The sequence below is a fragment of the Monopterus albus genome, unplaced genomic scaffold (genome assembly GCF_001952655.1).
Source record: "Monopterus albus unplaced genomic scaffold, M_albus_1.0 scaffold386.1, whole genome shotgun sequence".
In the NCBI taxonomy this organism is placed as follows: domain Eukaryota; kingdom Metazoa; phylum Chordata; class Actinopteri; order Synbranchiformes; family Synbranchidae; genus Monopterus; species Monopterus albus.
The window spans coordinates 141,244-155,999 of NW_018128266.1; the positions used below are offsets into that span (position 1 = coordinate 141,244).

The window sequence follows — 14,756 nt, forward strand, 5'->3', positions numbered from 1 at the left end:
AAACTAATCATCCAATAGGGCAAAAGGGCTGTGAGACCATGAGTATACAGAAGAAATATAATGAAAACACACACACACACACACACACACACACACACACACACACTTGTAGTTATCATTTACAGGGTCTGTACATACACTAGACTTATATTCATTTCCAGGAGATTTACAGATGGAGACGTTCAAAGTGTCACTCTCTGCCACAATAAGTGGCCACTTTTATTGTGAAGCAGCATGGCATGTGTTATAGTATAATGTCTGTAGGTGGTGCTCAGCTTACATTCACATGTACAGTACCCTGTGCATACACAAGTCATGGCCCATATCATAATGAATGACTGCATAGAAACTGGAGTAAAGAAAAAGCCCGGTGATCAGCTGCCTGCTAGAGGTTGAAGGATTTATTTGTATTTAAATGTTGTGGTCTTTGCAATTCACTCCTGCTCCCTTCCCTCACCTACTTTGTTTTTTGGAATTCATCATCTGCCTTGAGTAAGTGAGATAGACTGACACACAGCTGCAGTACGCATTACGCCCTGTGGACCCGCCACAGGAATCTGGGTCGGGTCAGGCAGCAGGCTAGGTTGAGTACCTGGGCATGTTGATCCCTGGCTGCACGGGCTAGCTCTAGGAGTGTGGAATGCCACCTCTCTGATGGGGAAGGAGCTGGAGCTTGTGCAGGAGGTGAAGTAATACCAACTAGATATAGTTGGGCTTACCTCCACACATAGTTCTGGCTCTGGAACCAAACTCTCGGAGAGGGGTTAGACTCTATCCTTTACCCAGGGTGAATGGTGCCAAATGGGCATGGGAATAATGAAAAATCCCAGGCTGAGTGCTGCTTTGTTGGAGTTCTCCCCATGGATTAGGTGAAGGTTGCCTCTATATGACTTAAAGTAACTGAGGAAAGCCGTGACTGTCGTTTGTGCCTATGCACCAAACAATAGTTCAGAGTATGTGGCCTTCTTGGAGACATTGGATAGGGTCCTTGAAGGGGCACCACCCAGGGACTCCATGGTTTTACTGGGGGACTTCAACACTTATGTGGGCAAAGGTGAAGAAACCTGGAGGGGGGTGACTGGAAGGAATGGCCTGCCCAATCTGAACCCAAATGGTGCTTTGTTGCTGGACTTATGTGCTAGTCATGGAATGATCATAACAAACAGCATGTTTGAGCATAAGGTTGTTCATAAGGGTACCAGAACACCTTAGGCCTTAGATCAATGAACGCCGTTGTTGTTGTATCATCAGATTTAAGGTCATATGTCTTGGATATTTAGGTAAAGAGAGGAGCAGAGCTGTCAACTGATCACCACTTGGTGGTGAGTTGGATCAGATGGTGGGGGAGGCTGCTGGATAGACCTGACAAGCCCAAGCTGGTTTTAAGGGTGCCCTGGGAACGCCAGGCTGAAGCCCCTGTTCGGGAGGTCTTCAACTCACACCTCTGGAAGACTTTCTCTCATGTCCCAGGGGGAGGCTGAAGACATGGACTCCGAATGGGCCATGCTCAAATTATGCATTGTAGAAGCATCTATTCTGAATTGTGGCCAGAAAGCCATAGGTGCCTGTCATGGTGGCAGCTTGAGACCCTGCTAGTGGACATCAGTGGTGAAGGAAGCCATCAGGCCTACAGGACTTGGCTGGCTCGGGGGTCTCCAGAAGCAGCCGATGGGTTCAGGCAGGGCCAAACGGCCGACTGGCAGGCCAAAAGGACTGCAGCTCGGATGGTTGTGGATGCAAAGACTCAGGTGTGGGAGAAGTTTGGTGAGGCTATGGAGAAGGACTTTCAGCTGACCTCAAGAAAGTTCTGGGAAACTGTCCAGAAATGGTAAGCAGGGCTTGGCCCAGGCTGTGTTTGGCAGGGAATATTGTCAGGCTGTGGAAGGAGTACTTTGAGGAACTTCTAAACCTGTCTAACATGCCCTCCAAGGAGTCAGGGGAAACCTCATCCATATCCCTGGCAGAGGTCACTGAAGTAGCTAAAAAGCATCTCGGTAGCAAGGAACCAAGGGTGGATGAGATTTGCCCTGAGATGCTGAAGGCTCTGGACACAGTCAGGCTGTCTTGGTTGACATGCACCTTCAATGTCGTATGGAGGATGGGGACAGTGCCTGTGGACTGGCAGACTGAGGTGGTGGTTCCTATTTTTATAACAGGGGACTGGAGAGTGTGCTCCACTTATTAGGGTATCACTCTACTCAACCTCCCTGGGAAAGACTCTTGCAAGGTTACTGGAGGGATCCTGGTAGTTTGGTCACCCAGTCTACATGTGTTTTGTGGACTTGGAGAAGGTTTATGACTGGGTCCCCCGTGCGAGCTTGTGTGGGTACTTTGGGAGTACAGGGCACCGGAGCTGTTGGTACAAGCCATTCGGTCCTTCTTTAACCAGAGTGTGAGTTGTCTGTTATGAATTAAATAATGAAAACACTTTGAAGCTGTTTATAGGGTAGTGATCATTGAATACTACCCAGCAATCAGGACCACAGAGTGGTGGGGGAATCCACACCTGCAAAAGTCTGGATAGCTACATCATAGTTGAGGTGTTCTAATGAACTTCAAAACACTTAAGGATTTAATGACTTTATAGATGCTGGCCATGCTGTGTTAGTGTGGAAAAAGTATGACACTTAACCTTAATCAGAACCACTACTTGCCTAACATTAATGCTTACCCTAACCTTTACCCTAATACTTAACCAAAGCTGACACTTGCACTAACCTTACACCCCATCCTTTTTGTAAAATTTGAGGAATTAGTCATGGGGCCCAACTTCCATTCCCCACAATTGACCCCTGGGCCCCACAAAGCAGTTTGTTCCATCCCCACAAGAATATATATAAATCCCCCGCCCACACACACACACACACACACACACACACTTATACATAAAGAGATAGAACACAATATGTGCTATATCTAGATTTTCAGGATTTGAATGGTATGAGAGATTCCTTGGGTCAGAGTGACATACGGTTTTGACATTGAAATTCTCAATTATAAGTCCAATTAGTGAAATTGAAATGGTGTTTGACAGATAAGTGGTTCCTTTAATTGTGGTTTATTTTATTTTTCTCATAAAAAAAAAAAATCAATCTCTGGTATATCTAACAAAAAAATCATAATAGATTGGTTCCTGAGAGTCAATGCATTAAACATAATACTGCTCCTTTTTATCGCATAATACGCCTGATACAAGTCGCAGTGGAAGAGACTGGGTGACACAAGGACAGAGTAGAAAGTACAAAGAAGAAAAGAGCTGGAACTGATTACATGTTCTGCTGTGGATAGGGAAACTTAACATATTGAGAGGGGCCTGCTCATCTAAGTGAAATAATTAGGTTGTATCTGACAATCTTATTAGTGTTTCAGATGTGCAGGTTTTGAAAAGAATTTGTATTATGGTGAATTTTCTGTGGTAGAAAGAGCAGTCAGCAGTAATTGATAGGATGGTGTTTGAAATTTGTGGTGGATACAGTGTATACTAATTGTGTGTGTGATGTAACTTTAACTCACAGTGATGGCTTGCTCAGGCATTGTTTTGTAATAAGCACTGCAGGAGCTTAATCACATCTAATGTATAGTATGTATTATATCATGATGTAAATGTGGAGTGTGCATGTACAGACTGTGAATAGAAGTCACAGCAAAGTGATACTGGCCATACAAACCATGCTCACACAAAAGAAGCACAATAAGAACCCAAGCACATATTCTCTCTCTCTCTGAGTGGATGGTGTGTGAATGGACAGATGCTGTGGCATGCACATGTGTTTTTCTTTCTTGCATAGAGGTGTTTTGGGTGGTCCATCTGTCTGAGGTATTGTAGTGTGTTTGGGGAGCATTTGTTACCAACTCCAAGGGGCAATATGCCTGTTTTAGATGGTGGTGCGAAGTTTGAGAAGTTGACATGCCAACATGCCATTAAGCTTGTGCCAGTTGTCAGCTGCTCTAGTCTAGCAGTTCAAAAAGTAGTGGGTTATGGTAGTGTGAAGTCTGCTTCCTGAATGAATGGTGCTGTATCATAGACAGTACAATTAAGTTACAGATGTGGTTGAATCAGTCATAGTCATTCAAGACATGTTTACTCAAGTTCTTCTGCTGGTTTGTCCAGCCAGAAAAATAACCATTTCTAATGCTCCCCCATTCATTAAAAATGGTGTGTTGGCTAAAGAGCTCTGCAGGTATGGACAGCTGGTCTCTCCATTCAAAATGGTTTCTTTGGGTTGTAAATCCCCGCTGCTTAAACATGTTGTGTGTCACAGGAGACAGGTCATCATGGTACTAAAGGATGACACATCTGAACTGATTCTGTCTTTTAATTTTAAAGTAGATGGGTTTAATTGCATGGTTTTCCCTATGATGGAAATGGCATGGAGGAGCATTTGACTTGCTCCTGCCCAGAGAAAGTGATTCAAGAACAGAGTAATGCAGTGTATCCTGATCCTGGTAGGCCTACTGCTGCTGCAGGAATGGTACCACCGCCATGAGCTCAGGCGATACCACTGAAGAGGGTTCAAGTATTGCCGTATACGGGAATGGCGAACCCCTGAGGCCCTTGGTACAGTGGCACTTGACTTTAGTGGAGTTTGGGTTTGGGTGTGGTCGCTGATACAGACAGAGATCTGCCTGTCAATACTGGCTGTAAAGGATCACCAGAAATTACTGATCAGCAGAGGGCAATAGACAGCAGACAGGGTGACATTGCTGTAGGTACACAAGCACAAAAAAGAGTTAGATAAACAGAGTGAAAGCAGGACTGCAGGAACAGTTGAGAGGCATGAAGATCAGGAAGTAAAACAAACTCAGTTAGAGACTAGTTCACTGTGTGATGACTTCACTGAAGATGAGGACATGTCTGATGATGAGCTATTGAAAGTACCACAAAAAAGAAAGAATTCAGGAAATATGAAGAGTGGTGCTAAAGTTTCTAAAGTGATCAAAGGTACTCAGGAGGAAAAATGCTCAAGGGAATCTGTCAGTGAGGCGGGAAGGCATGGTGGCTATTTTATGGCTCAAATCAAGTTTCTGCAGGAGACTAAGGGACTCAGGCTAGTATGTCTGTAGTACATCTTAAACCTTTTGTTGAATCAGCTCAGCCACTTACAAAACAGTCAGGTGTTTTTGGAGATGAGAGTCTTACAGCTCAGGAAAATTATCACCTCATTAAAGTTAAAGCTCAAACTCTTGACGATGATGTATAAATCGTTTTTTTTAATCTATCTTCTTTCTTTATTTTTTGTTACATGCTTTTTGTGAGTTGTCTTTAAAAATAGGAACTTTGAATCTGAATGCAGCAAGAGATGGTGTTAAGAGAACTACTTTTTTAAAACTAATTGGTTTAAAAAAGCTGGATGTTATCCTGGTTCAAAAAACACATAGCAATACAGAAAATGAAAGTGACTGGAAAAAAGAGTGGGATGAAGAGATTTTTCTGAGCCATAAGACTAGCTGTAGTGGTGGAGTTGGTGTTATCTTTTCAAGAAACTTCCTGCCTTCTTCATGTGAAGTGGATGAAATAATAAATGGCTGTTTAGTGAAGGTTCAGGTGCAGCATGAAAATGTACCTTTACAAAAGTGAATTTAAGGACAATATAAGCATGATTTCTTTTTATGCTGGTCTTCCACAGATCAGTGTTGAAGCCAATGAAAACCCTGAGCTACATGCAGCTCTGATGAGTGTACAGAATGGCAGAGCACCTGGGATTGATGGACTTCCTGTTGAGTTTTGTAAGTCCTTTTGGTCTATGTTGGCTGAAGACTTGCTAGAAGTTGTCAGTGGCAGTTTGGAAAGGGAGCAGCTGCCTTTGAGTTGCAGGAGGGCAGTTATCACTCTGTTGCCCAAAAGGGAAAATTTGTAGGAAATGAAAAACTGGAGACTGGTTTCTTCGCTCTGTACAGATTACAAGGTCCTGTCCAAGGCACCTGAATTCTAGACCCAGGGAGGTGATGGACTCTGTCATCCATACTAACCAGACATACTGTGTGCCTGGCAGGCTCATAAGTAATAATATCACTTTAGTCCATGATGTTTTGGAAGTCTCTGGTTCTTTAGCTGTAGACATTTGGCTGATTTCTATAGACTAGGAAAAGGTGAGTCAAACACCAATATTTGTGGTAGACTTTATCTGCCTTCGGTTTAAACCCACATTTCATAATCAAGATCCAGTTTTCTGGACTGTGACATTGAGAATGCTGTCAAACTGGGGACGACTGTGGATTCAGTGGGTAGAACAGTTGTCTCCACATCAGAGGGTTGGAGGTTTGAATCACGGTGCCTATGTGATGCCCACCAATGTGTGCCCACATTTGTATGAATGTGTATTTTACTTTGATATAAAACATGTAACAGTTGTTCTATCTTCTCTTGAAGAGATGTTTGGTACCGTTGACATGCCAATATACAGTATTGTATCTGTAGTCACACCACTTTTGACAGTAGGTGGCAGTGTGGGTTTGTTGTTTACACCAGGGACTGTAGACGGGAGCGCACGCACCGCTATTTCCTCATAATGGCGGAGAACATCGAAAAGAGGAAACACGTCTCCCTGTCTTATCATTTCTTTCCTGTATTACAGGTTAGTGTTGAACAAGAAAACCCCACAAAACTGCTAGAGTCAATAAGCAAATGTTGAGTTATGATTCAAGGGTGAGTGGTAGAGTGAAACTAGGGGAAAATGGTTCTGTGTATTCGTGGAAAGTAAGCTAATGCCCACCGAGAGCGATAGTAATGGCGGTGGTACACTCGATCATTCTCTTAAATAGCATGCTAGCTACCAGATACTAAGTGGGCCACACGTCTCCTTTTAAGATCACAGGTCATCTGGCTCCGTGTTTAGTCTGTTTTGTTAACTTGCTAGAAGGTGTTGTTTTTTTCCAATGATTTGGTTACTGACACCATTGCTTATAAGTCCAAGTCTTGCTAGATAGTAAATTTATGTTAGTGCATTGAGAGTGCAATTATAGTCAAACTATACTCGAAGAGTTAACCATAGAGAAACAGTTTTGGACCAACTAGTGACATGAAGTTGTACTGTGTGTATTGACTTGTGTGGCTATGTAAAGCCAAGAAACCTGTATAAAGATACAGCTAAAGTACAGTAGTTATGATACTGGAAAAAAGAGACAATGCACCGTGTTCAGTGAACTGATGATGTTTATGAATAAATAATGGCGGAGAACATTGAAAAGAGGAAACACGTCTCCCTGTCTTATCATTTCTTTCCTGTATTACAGGATACATACATCTGCTTACAGGTGTTAGATTCTGATACCTGTAACACCTACAGCTCACATGTTGAAGTGTCCTTGAGTAAGACACTTTGCCCTCGATGGTTAGAGCCATCGGTGTGAGTTGGCGCCGCAGATGGCTACCTTGGTTCTGTAAAAAAAATTCCTTGTGTGTGTAACATACATATAAAGGTGATTATCTTTATGAAGTCATCAGAGGTCTTAGTGTTCAGAGAGGGGTCAGACAAGTTGTACTGCTTGGCCATTGAACCCCTGCTTTATAAGCAGAGGGTGGTGATTTGTGTGGTGTTTGTTTCCTGGGTGTGATATTTCTTTTAAAGTTTCTGCATATGCTGATGATGTTATTGTCCTGGGAAATAAACATACTGATATTGATCTCTTAGTTAAAAATATAAATCTGTTAGGGTCGATCTCTTCTGCTAAGGTTAACTGAGGGAAAAGTGAGGCTGTCGTGGTGGGAGAGAGGCTGAAGGATCAGTTTAGGCTACCTGGAGGTCTGATCTGGAAAAGTGGAGGTCTGAAATATTTATGAGTATTCATAGGAAATGAAGTGTTTTTTTTACAGAAAAACTGGGAGAATGTTATGTAAAAGTTTAGAGGTCATCTTAATACACAAAAGTGACTTTTGCCTAAAATGTCCTACAGACGACGTGTGCTTATAGTCCATAATCTTATTTCTTCTGCTCTGTGGCATAGACTGGCTTCTGTTGATCCTCCAGTGTCTTTCTTTTCTAATGTCCAAAGAGTTTTGATGAATTTTTTTTCTGGGAGAGGTTGCACTGGATTCCTCAGAGTGTCTCACAAAAAAAGAGGGGGGGCAAGGTCTGGTGTATCTGGCCAGTTGAGGTGCTGCCTTCTGTTTACAGTTCATACAGAGACTGACAACTCAGAGTTGAGAACAGGGCACAGAGTTACATCTCTGCAGTCTCTTTGGAGCTGCTACCCACTCCCAGTTGCCCCTAGAGCCTGTGTCTGCCCCCTGACCACCTAAATTATATAAATCAAAAATCAACTCAAGCGGAGTTATTCATCACTGCAGGAAGAATATGTCAGTCTAAATGAATCTACCCCACCTAGGCACAGTAACTGTCACATCCCTCGCAGCACAGGCCGAGGCGGAGGTGTGGCAGCAATCTTAGACTCAAGCCTATTAATCAACCCTCATTTGAAAGCCTTAACCTGAGTCTCTCACACCCAAACTGGAAAACTCAAAAGCCAGTTCTATTTGAATAAGGGGCAGGTGGAGGGTATACAATAACAGTTTTTAACTGAATTCTCAGACTTTATGTTTGATTTTGTGCTTAGTACAGATAAAATAATCATAATGGGTGACTATTATTCATTTAGATGGCAGCCTCAACAGTACATTCAGTTCATTATTATACTCAAGTGGCTTTTCTCAAACTGTAAATAAACCCCCTCTCTGTTTTAATCACACCCTTGACCTTGTCCTGACATATGGCATCAAAAGTGAACACATAATAGTTTTCTATAGAATTAGAATAGGAGGCAGAGCCTTTAGCTATCAAGCTCCTCTCCTATGGAACCAACTCCCAGTCTCAGTTCGGGAGGCGGACATCCTCTCTATCTTTAAGATTAGACTTAAGACTTTCCTTTTTGATAAAGCTTATAGTTAGGACTGGATCAGGTGACCCTGAGCCTTCCCTTACTTATGCTGCTATAGGCCTAGGCTGCTGGTCAAGAAGGCCCAACGGCGGCTGTACTTCCTGAGGAGGCTGAGGAGGTTTGGCATGTCGCCTAGGATCCTTTGTAACTTCTACAGCTACATCATTGAGAGCATCTTGACCAGCTGCATCACCGTCTGGTATGGCAGCACTACTGCTATGGACCGCAAGCGCCTGCAGAGAGTGGTAAAGACTGCAGAGAAGATCACGGACTCCACTGCCCTCTCTGCAGGGTGCATAGGAAAGCTGCCTCCATCCTCAAAGATCCCACCCACCCCCAGCATGGACTGTTCCCTACCCTCTGGCCGGAGGTTCAGAAGTGTGAAATGTAGGACCACTAGACTGAAAAACTCTTTCTTTCCTTCTGCCATCAGACTCCTAAACAGATGAGGAGTTTATTACCAGGAAATACGTCATGTACTGTCGACCTGTACTGTTTACATTCTCAGTTTGCACATGCATAACTGCACACTGACTGTTGACTGCTGCACATGCTGCTCCCATGCAGCATACATTCTCTGTTATATTCTTTTATTATACTGCTGTATTTGCTGCTTAAAGTGCCTTAGATTTTGTGTTACTTATTTATCTGCTTTATATTTCACTTGTATTTTGTGGCAGTCATGTGGACGGCAAAGTAAGAATTTCATTGTACAGGGAAACACGTTTCCTAACTGTGCATATGACAAAATAAACACTTTGAACTTTGAATTTGAACTTTGGGGAGCTTGCTTTATGAAAATACTTATTTCAGCATATAACATCCTGTTTTGCATATTTGCATTCCTTTGCATTCTTCTGCATTTCACAATAAAGACTAATTTGATTGTCAAGCAGCCCAAGTTTGTTTTGTCAAATTTAAACTTTCACAAGTCCATCAACAGATCATTAATTTTAAAAACACAATCTAATCATTTTTTGTAACTCATAAGAGCACATAACATATTTATGCTCCATTTACTCCAAAACTCTATTGTGCAATGGATGGCTGGTCACACACCTGTCTCACAGGTCACACAGACAGCTTCTTCCACACTTTCCCTTCATGCATCAGGTTCACCTGTTTGTTAAATGTGCAGAAAACCAACATCATTTGGACTGTGTGACAAGATCATCAGCTCTTATGTTAAAGGCTATTCATTAAATGCATAATGAATAGTCCAATGTTAACATAAACTACTATGTGTGATGTATTATGCTACATATGCGATGTGGCGTTCATTTTATTACATTTAATTACAAACATGAAACACTATAAATAACTTGTACAGAGCTCTAATTTACTTTACATTCAACATCCGTGCCTAGTTACATACTAGCTAACTAAACTAACATTAGTTTGTTTACCGCAACCGAAATAACCTTGGAAATCAACTGGACTTGGATATCTAGATCGACCCTCACTGATACTGATACTGGGCTGTAATGACTCAGTCGTTAATGGGCAGTGTTGGCCTTCTAAGGACTGAAACCACACCGAGGGGGATAAATATCTCCGACTCAACACCAGTCAGTCAGAACTGATGAAGCCTCTTGGATGAGAGGTGAAACGTCTTCGATCTAGATATCCAAGTCCAGTTGATTTCCAAGGTTATTTCGGTTGCGTTTTACTATGACCTGGATGACTGAGAATCTGCACAGATTAGTTTGTTTACCAACTACAACCAGGTCTTCCCTCTCTCACCCTCCTCTCTTTGAACCTCCCTGTCTCAGCCTCATCTAAAGAATTTTCTTATGCCCATCTACAGGAGTCAATAATGTCTGAGTCAAAATAAGATATTTGGTATTATAAAAAAACTTAACTTACTCCCTGTCACATACCTCAGTCCATTCCTTTAGTTAGTTTCACACTCCAATACTTGGATTGGTGTGTGCCTGCTGCACTGCACCAGCTATGATGTGCAAGACGTGCATACAGTATGTATGCAACGTGGTGTATGAACCCTGACTGCTGTGCCTCAGTTTGTATTTAGCTTTGACATTCTTGATTAGAACAAATCAATTCCTTTCCCATTATTATCAAGCTAAATTAATCCACTTCCAAATATAGGAGCTTGTTAAAAGCTACTGGAGCAGAGCACCAGTGTCAGAGCCATACTGAACTACATCTGAGCCAGTGCAGTTTTATTTCCACTGCATTGTAAAATGCATTGTTTATCTTATGCATCTTGATCACATGAGAGTGGCACAAACTACTGATGTAATAGAAGCCATACTAAACTGGCAGTATTGTGCAGTGTTACTAGTCTGCAACACAGAGCCCTTGGTGCCAGGGATTATTTTGTTGTTCACAATATGTAAAGACCTTGGTGTGTGTAAGGACTTTTGTTGTTCAATGTAAAGACTTTCCCTCATGTCGCTGTTACAACTACACAATTTCATGGTATTTGCACTAATCCGGTCACTGTGCCGGTGTGACATTTCAGCCAATTATGTGTCTCAATGGGCTTGTTTTGTTGAAGGTGGAACTTGTGCCCCCTTGGCTCTGGCTTGAAACACGGCCGGCTGAGCCCAAGCCAGCACGATTACCCCCCGCTGTTAGAAACAAATGGAAATAGAAGCAAATGTGCTCACCTGCTTCCACACAATAAAAGCAGGCTGACACAAGCTTCTCGCTAGAACAAAACACTAAGCAAGAGTTTGAGTCAGAAGTTACCTAAACATATATGTTATGGCCCAGACTGTATATGTGTCCTGGTGTACACAATCTCACTCCTAGTCTGAACCACGGATACAGGAAGTGTTTGCTTGATGCTGCAAAATGAATTTCATCCAGTTATTAAATCCAAGGGTTCACTTATTTTTTTCACCAGCACTTTGAATGTTTATGGGCTGGGTTCAATAAAGACATGAGAAATAATTGTTTGCATGGATGTTTGGTCAAAGAAAATTGAGAGCCCTCCTCAGTCATGTCAAACAGTGTTATTATGATATTATGACTTGAAATGTCCTGCACCACGTATTCAATTTAGGTAGCAAAGTTAACTCTCCATGCACAAATCAGTGTAAACACAAACTCGCCACCACAGTTTATAACTGAAAGAGCTCATTATATGTAGGGCAAGGGTGATGAACATAAACAAGAGAAACATTTTAGTGACATAATTACAGTTTGGGGTTCTGATAACACACTGGCAGCATAACCAACAATTGGGGCCATTTGGCTGGTGGGCAGTGGTTGCTGAACCTGTTTCACCTCAGTGAAATGCAAAGACCTAACAAAAGTGGTGGGTTTGTACTGCAGTACAAGGCCACAAATGATAGGCATTGGTGTCATGTTACCTTCCTTCCACCACTACAGCTAAAACAGAAACAGACACACAGACAGTGTGGCTGCTGCTGTTGCAGTTCGTGCAGCCTATACCTGGTGAGAGTGCTGTGGTGCAGGAGCATGTTGGACCTGGAGTTGGGACTCGGACTTCCACAATGTTCATACATCAGAGTGTCATAAAAATAGAAAAACAATATTGAAAACAGTGGTCTTTTGTTTAACAGAGTTTCAACATACTGTATGTTCACCCCGGGTTTCCGAAGGTTCATCACTGACATCCACCATCACAACACTATGTAAATGAACAAAAACCACAATATGTCTTCTTTAATACGTCTACTCACTGTTAATGCCTGTCAGTCTGTCAGTCCTGGATTATTTTACTTATCTGTACCATAGACCTCCACTGTTGAAAAAAAGATTAAAAATACCTAAGTGAAACACACAACTGCTTAACTTGTTTCCTTACTATGAAAAACAAAAGCCCTAATATTTTTTTTTAAATGTTGTCCCAAAGGCTCTGGTTGGAGCAACGAGAGCTGTGCATGCACAGGATCTCCGGATATCCTTAACAAATATAAGGGCCTTGTGTTTTTTAATGAGGAAATATGTCCCTAAGTGTAACGGTGTGTTTTCACTGTTTTTAATTGTTTTTTATCAACAGTGGAGGTCTATGGCACAGACTAATAAACTAACCAGCAGGAGTGACAGACTGAAAGACATTAATCATGAGTAGAGGTAAATCACTGTTAAATAAAAAGGGTCGTGTCAGGAAGGGCATCCGGCGTAAAAACATGCCAAATTTACTCATGCGAATCAGATTCGTTGTGGCGACCCCTAACGGGAACAGCTGAAAGTAGAGTGGTGGTAGTAGTAGAGGCAAATCATTGTTGGACTTTGTTCTCGGATTAAGGGGAATTGAACATACTGTTACTAGAGAAAATGCTCGGCCTTATCTTTAATGTTTTACAAATAACATGTGGAGTCAGTGTGTCAGAAGAAATTGCATGATTTTAAGGCAACCATAAAAGAACAATGATCCCAGAAAATCTGGGAATTCTAGCAGGAGAAATCAGATAAATAGTGGCTTAAAAACAAGCATCTGAAAAAAATTTGAAGAATGTCAAAAAAACCCAAAAAAACAAAAGTGCACTTAATGTGATCAGCAGGCAAAAATCATGTTGCATGGCAAGTTGTAAAACAGACCATGACAGAGTGAAGAAATATCTGAAGGTAAAGAGCAAACAACTGGACAAGGAGATAACGGACCAGGAAAAAAGTGCCAAGAAAGTTTGAGGAAGGGCCGTATACTACGGGAGAATCGTGACCTGTGACCTGAAAAGGCTTTAAGACAAATGTCTCTTTAGCTTATGTTGATTACTTACAGCATATATGGTTGGAGAATGCAGTGACTTCACAATAAATCAACAAACAATTTCTCGTACAGACACATCATTTCTAACCTCTCCGGTAAATCTGTGACCTACCCTGCACTCTGCAAGCTTTGAATGTACTCTATACAAGCTTATAGATCTTTTTCTACTTCCATGTCTGACAGGTGGAAATTATTAATACAGACTTTTAATGACCCCAGCTTCCCAAGCATTTTCTTTGAGTAATACACCATAAATAACAATCAAAAGCTAAATCTGAAAAATGTGATGCAAGGACTCTTTAGGTCAGAGCTTTAGAATTAATGCTGCTTCATTAACATTACATAATGAAGAATATGAATAGTTTTAGTCTCTAAACTCAATTAGTCTTTTTTATTCCTCAGTGACTTCTTTGAACATGTGGCACAATAATGAGAGAGAATATTTTTAGGGCCACAACAACCCAATTAAATAAGTCTTCATGCTTCAGCAAGTTACAACAGAGTACTTTTAGAAGTCCCACTTGCTTACCCTGCACCGCCTTTGTTTTATAATCTTTTCAGTTCTATTGAATTATAAAATAGTGTTATAAGAAAAGGGGGTCCCAAGAGAAAAATATGGCCACATTTTTTAATTGTAAAGAATGCATCACTTTTAAAATGAATCTTGCAGTATGCACAAGACAGGTACAAGCTGACTTAATTAGGATTACTAAACTGTTCCTAACAAGATTGTACTGGTCAGTAATGCATCTGATGCTAATTCTTTTGAGAACTGCAATTAGGTTTCATAGCCTGTACTCAAATCTGAAGTGAATTTATCAATCATAAACTCAGCTAATTTGTTGAGTTGAGAACTGCATATCAAATCTGACTGATAGTAACCTGACTATGGAATATTATGTCATTCATAACGGTGGACTTGAAAACTGAGCTTTAGGTCTTTGTGTGTGTATATATATATATATATATATATATATCACATCACAGCACGGAGGCACTAATCCTGGCAGCACAGGAACAGGCTTTAAGTACAAGATCAATAGAACAGTCTGTTCCTGTCCTGTTTGGTCGCTGATCCAAACCAGACAGTGATGGAGGAGCAGAGAACAGATTTGATGATTTCTCTGTAGAACTGTATCAGCAGCTCCTGGGGCAGGTCGAACTTCCTGAGCTCTTC

The 14,756-nt window shown here is 41.6% G+C and overlaps 1 long non-coding RNA gene across 1 annotated transcript in view; it reads right to left on the reverse strand.

Annotated features, from left to right (window-relative positions):
- Positions 1-6,472: 6,472 nt before the first annotated feature.
- The window catches only part of LOC109951430 (uncharacterized), a 12,932-nt gene continuing 4,648 nt past the window's right edge, over positions 6,473-14,756 (reverse strand). The window contains exon 3 of the long non-coding RNA XR_002273602.1: positions 6,473-7,247. This is a non-coding gene — a long non-coding RNA (uncharacterized LOC109951430). The remainder of the gene's footprint in view (positions 7,248-14,756) is intronic.